This window comes from Hydra vulgaris, chromosome 02 (assembly GCF_038396675.1).
Source record: "Hydra vulgaris chromosome 02, alternate assembly HydraT2T_AEP".
NCBI classification, from domain to species: domain Eukaryota; kingdom Metazoa; phylum Cnidaria; class Hydrozoa; order Anthoathecata; family Hydridae; genus Hydra; species Hydra vulgaris.
The window spans coordinates 50,160,016-50,166,781 of record NC_088921.1 but is presented as its reverse complement, the minus strand read 5'-3'; positions in this window follow the sequence as shown (position 1 = coordinate 50,166,781).

Here is a 6,766-nt window from a genome sequence, read left to right as displayed (position 1 = left end):
AATTCTGTTTATTAACTAAGTTTTCCGCAATTATCCATAACAATAGCGATAGATTAAATCAGTATTAAATTTTAGGATCTTGCTATTTGTTTAAAGATAAACATTTTGTTTCTCATTAAGCCTGTTCGTTAATTTAAGCGCTAGTACATATGAAGTGTAGTACGGCGGGTGTTTGAGTATTGCGGAAAAAATCTACTTGTCTATTACGGAAAAATCTTTGTAAATATAAATTTGATAAATTTATTTGGTACGATAGTAAAATATACCGGAAAATTTATTGGTAATTTTACCGGTTAATTATGAACAATTACTGGCCAGTAAATTTGAAATTGTATTCAACGGTTATCATCATAGTATTTTAATTGATTAATTGAATACAGAGTTTCATAAAAATTGAAAATCTACCTTTTTAAAATTAAACCTTTCAAAATTTACCAGCATGTTTACATCACTTTCCTATTGTGCAAAACTAAATCGGTAAAATTTTCCTCAACTTTGTTATTGTGCAACTTTTTTTAGAAAGGTGGTTTTATAGTTAACAAATGTATTCATATTTGCAAGGTTTCAATAAAATACTTTTGTCACATCAAGGAAGATTTTTATATTTTTCCGGTGTAGTTTTATTTGATAATGTAATCCAAAAGCATTTATCAGCTGCTGTAAGGGTCTTGAATTGCCATTTCTGATGCTTAAGGACTTCAACGGATAGACTAACTTCAAAAGCTTTAAAACAAGTTTAAAATATTTATTTCATTTTAAACTAGCAGTTTAGTCCAAACATCAAAAAATAAAAGAAGAAAGATAATACATTTTACAAAAAGTACAAATATTTTTTGAAAGTACAAAAATTTTCTAAATATATTTTTCTAAATAGTATATGTTTTGCTCGTTTCATTTTTATTTATTCATTTAATATAGCATAATATATGAAAATATTATAGAACATATGTTCTATAATATTTTCATAAATTATGTTTTTTTAAATGAATAAACAAAAATGAGAATAATAAGTATAAATATAATAATAAATATAACACTTATGTGTTATAACTTATTATTCTTGTTGAGGAATATTATTTTTAAACTGTTGAGGAATAATTCTTAAAAAAATAATAGTTCTGAAGAAAGAATTACACTGTATCTCCAAAGCAAGAACTTTCATTTTAAAATCCTGTTGATAAAATACTTAATAATACACTGTTTTGCTTCAAACATTCAAAAATTAAGATTAATTTAAACTTATCGTAATTTTTGCCAAAATATCCAAATTACTTGTTGATAAAAGTTCAACTTCCATCGACAAATAATTACTTTTACAAGTTTTTTCTAAATCCATGCAGTACTATAGTACTGCATGGATTTAGAAAAAACTTGTAAAAGTATATGTGTTAAACATTTATACTTTTACAAAACTTGTAAAAGTATAAATGTTATATCAAAGTATACTTTGATATAACAAAACCTTTAATAATAAAGGTAGTAAAAGTTAACAAAACTACAATAATTAATTAAGAATTCTAATTAAGAACTAATAATTAATTAATTAAGAGCTAATAGTTAATTAAGAACTAATAATTAATTAAGAACTAATAATTAATTAAGAACTAATAATTAATTAATTAAGAACTAATAATTAATTAATTAAGAACTAATAATTAATTATTTAAGAACTAATAATTAATTAATTAAGAACTAATAATTAATTAATTAAGAACTAATAATTAATTAATTAAGAACTAATAATTAATTAATTAAGAACTAATAATTAATTATTTAAGAACTAATAATTAATTAATTAAGAACTAATAATTAATTAATTAAGAACTAATAATTAATTAATTAAGGGGCGATGCCAAAAATTAGATAATCGATTTCCGCCCATCTATTTTTTGCCAACACAACTAGATTTTATAGCAAACAAACGAGTTATATAAAGTAAAAAAAAAGGGGATTTGTTTAAAAATTTAATAAAGTTAATCAGTAAGAAACAAAATAAAAGTGTATTAATGTTATTTTACAAAGTTACATCTAATTGAACAACTTAACACTAATTAACAGACAGTTTTAATGTAGAAACTTATAATCAGTACATTTTTGTAGAATTTCTATACAACATAGTCTATTATATCTCTTCTAAGAGCACAGATAAGTCTCCTATCAAATATAGTAACTAAATTCGATTTAGTCAGTCCTGCTTCGTTTGTAAGGCATGAAAACTAGCATCGTAGTTATTAAAACTGAAAATTTTAATTTTTTAGTATTTGCATGCCTATAAAATACATAGATTCCATTAATTTAATTAACCTAAATAAATTTACTTTTCAATTTAATTACAGAAATTATTCAAAACCTTTTTCAAAAAAAATAACTATATGGGTTTCTTTATAAAAATTGGGTTGTAAAATATTTTTAAAGTTGCAAATATGTATTACATATAAATAGCAAAAAAGCATCATATATATTTTTTAAAGTTTGGCTAATTAAACATTAGGTTGATTAATTAGCACAATCCAGTTTTCTTGTATCATAGTTTAGTGAGATTTCTCTTAGGATCGTATAAGACCTTACTGTGACCTAATAAAAAAATATCATGGAAAAAATTAGTTTAAATATTTTTTGAGAACATTATCAACAAATTAAAAAAGTATATTGTAGGCGAATAAAACTTAACGTATTAAGTAACGTTTATACAAAAATATAAGGGTCTGTTCTGGTTTCAGGCATCATGATAAACGCAACATTGGCTCAAGTGATAAAAAAGTTTCAGCGTTCATTACTGAAGTTTGAAATCTGTTAAAACAAAGACGATCTCATTATTTTTAGTTTAGTAACGGAAGAAATAATTGAGGTAGTAGAAGAATTGCCGTGAAATTAAAAATTTCGTTTTTCCTACCACGTGTTTTCTTAATATTAGATATACTGTTGTCAAAGACTGCTTTTAAATTTTAAATACTGCACAAAGAAGTGTTCAATATTTAGAGATATGACTGAAACATTTGGCCATTACCCACGGAAAGGTGAAGAATGCAAGCCAGCATATGGTGCTGGTAACTAATAAACATAGGTTGAGGTAACTTCTTTTTTGAATATTTGGTGCAGCCAAACAACAACTTTTATCTTTTTGCAAGTATTCATATGGATGTTGTGTCGCTAACAATCATCAAAACTGATTTTAACAGGTTGAACTTTTCTAACACATCTCCAAGCCCTTTCACAATTGTTTGAACCTTCTCATCATTAAGTTTAAGTGTATTTAATTAAACTTTTTTTCATTTTTGAGGACCACTGCCTGATATTTAAAGCTTATAACATGTTTACCGTCAAATTGCATGCTCCACTCTTCCAGATTAAACATGCTCTTTAAGTGCGTTTCTACCTAAGGAACTATTTTATGGCTTAGTTTTTTGGATTTTTGCTTAGCCTAATGAACTGATGTTTGAGATGACTTTTCTCATCGTTCAAAAGAGTGTCTTTGTTGCCGTCGGAAATACCTGTTTAGGGGCCGTATTCTCATCTCTCCGTTAAGCGTTAGTCAAAAATTTCTTTTAAATTACATTAATAAAAAATTTATTTAAAATTATAATTTTTTAAACGTAAATGTTTTATTTTGGTATAAGTTTTATTTTAACAAATTTATATAAATTTTCGTCATTTCTTTACTTACGGAGAGATGAGAATACGGCCCCGGGTTTCATAACAATCAAATTGGGTGCTAAAAAAAATGTTATTATCACAATCCATATAACAAAGTTTGTTAATGATATTCCCTTTCTCTCAGAACGGTATGTGTATTTGCTTTTCGCTACTGTAGAAAAAGCAGTTTAGCAATTACTGTTTGCTTTTTTATGTATTAAAACTTATATAAAACAATACTATATGTTCTAGTTTATCTATTTACGACTTCATAATAAGATATTTGATTTTACATGATTTTATAAAAATGGGGCTCGGTGATAAGACTTTATGTCTCCTACTTGCTCCAGCTATTTATTTTATTGTATATGTATGTATATGAAACTTGTATTTATAGAAAAAAGCAAACAAACAAGTAATTTAATTAAAAAAAAAAGGTTGCACTGCCAATATTGTTATAAATGGCATGATCACACAAATCCTGAGTATTCAATATTTGCTCCATAGGTCTTTAAAGTCATCAGCAAATAGACAGGTGCACTTTCTCAGTCTCTGTGGCACTGGATTTAAGAAACTTAAAGCATCCAATGACGTATTTTTTGCTGGGGCATGTGACATCGTTTACTTTAGGGTGCTTATTAAATTGCTACGTTGCATTTGTTAAAAGTGTTTGAAGCTTTATTTCATATTCTTCTTCGTGTCTAAATAGCTATTCTTGAAAGATAATTACCTTTTACCCATCAACTGAAATACAAAACCATTAAACATAAATTTTAAATGCGTAACTAATTAAAGACACTATTATTGAGTTTTTATTTATTTATTAAAAAACGACAGCAAGTTATGGAAACGATCTAACAAACTAAAAAGTATCCAAATATTATACCCACAACTATACATTACAATTTTACATAAATAAATTTACAATTATCAGGAGAGTTCAATATATATTACTAAACAAAATAAAAACTCTTGATGAACTCTTCAAAAAGACGTATTAATTAAACAATACTTATTATTAGGGAATACTATTGTTAACACCACTTTTAAACTAATTCAAGTTATACCTATCCGCCCAAAACTCTTTACCTCTATCAAATTTAAAACACGTAGAAACAACTGTAAAATATTTTTTGGATTTTTAGAATGATTTCGAGCAATTACGTTTAAAAATCTCTTTAATAAGTGTTTAGGGCACAATCTTTTTTTTTATACCTTCTCTTATTTCACTGCGTTGTATATCTGAATTACATCAATAAAAATGTTTTCAGATTAAGAGGCTTATTTGAGCACCTTGCACTTATCGTAAAGACCTGTATTTTAAGAAATAAATAAATTGTGTTTTAAAATTGAATATAAGATAAAAGAAAAAAATGCGCTTTACCAAGAAGCATCATAATACTTTGCAATTAAACAAATCATTTCTAAACAAAACTTGAGAGAAATTCTAAGTGATTAAGAAAATTACATTAAACGGAAATATCGTGAATTAACTTGATAATAAATTAGTTAAGTGGAAAAAATTCTTAAGTTTAAGTAAGAGAAAGTAGAAAAATAAAGCTAATTAAGGAATAATAATTCATCAAAAAAAAAAAACTTTTTCTTCAATTGGGCTTAAAGGAGAAAATAATTGTTTCTTTAGGTTTGACCCATTTGAGCTTAATTTTAAACTTTTTACATCTTTTAATTTTAAGATTTTTTAAATTTATTGAAACGTAAGAACACTGAAAAAGTGGGAAAAAATACAATTAAATAACTTATAAATTTACTTACTTAAATGTGTTTGATTTTCATAAATTTACACCGCTTACCCCTAAAAAACAACTCCTTAACTGTATGAGGTCAACCCAAAAAAAAAAAAAAAAATTAAAAAAAACTTTGGCGCAGTTATAAAATCTCTTAAAAACGTTATCGTGTTTTAAAAACGATTAAATACAAACGTATTTTGATTAAATGCTGGGGCACTAGATTAACTTACTACATAATAACTTTTCGGTGCTTTGTGATAACACCGGATAGTCATCGTGGAGCATTTTAACAACCTAAAAATAAAGTTGGTTATTATAATAATTATTATGATTGCATGTTATTTTTGATATACATAAATAAATAGAACAAACCGTAGTGCTCCTAATGCTATAATATATTGCTATTTATAAATTCCAAATTTTTTTGTTGAAATTTAAATGTTATCTTTAAATTTAAATCTCTTATTTGCAAAACAAACTCATTGAAATGGTAACTCTTCTTTATTTTAAAACCTAATTTCTTATATTTTAGGTTTGTCATTATAATATCATACAAAATAACCAATAATCCACCGAACTACGTTAAGAAAACTTAAACTTTATCTATTATTTGTGTTAACGGAAAACTCAAAATTACGCTATATACTATATATTTAACTATATAACAAAATATATTTAGAGTATTAAACAACTAATTTGTAGTTTTTATTTCTACGAAGGACTCGTTATTATTGTTGCTACGAAGGACTCGTTCATTTGAAAATTTGTGTAGAAACAAAAAGTTTTTTAGACAAGTTTTTTTAAACATCTAAAGACTGATTATAAATCCAGTAAACTAAAACAATGTGGACAAAGTGGAAAGAGAAAGGCACGCACAAAAGAACTGATATACTCTGCTTTCATATCATTAGAGATTAATAACTACTCTCTTGTTAAAAGTCAAATCTTTTTCTATATATAACATTAGCAAATCCAGACTTGGAGAAACACGTTGCTAACAACAACGAGTACATTTATATTTTAAAAAGCATGTACTATGTTTTTAGCCAGTTATCAAAGTACTCAAAATCTTTCTTATTGACAAGATGGTAAACAAAATTTATCAAATGAGCATAGATAAGATCATCCCAAATTTAATTATAATAGTTTATTATATCAACTGCGTATTTTTTATGAAAGATTTTATATATTTATTTGTATAATTAGAACATCACTAGCTATTTATTATTTTTTAAATAATTCTTTTAAAATAAAAAAGTGATAGAATAATAGAAGATGTTGATTTTACAATTATTAAAATTCTAATTTGTAAAACCACCTCTCCCGCGACCCCCCACCCTCCCTGTTTGCAAAAAAATGTTGTGTAATTTATTGGAAAAAAAAAG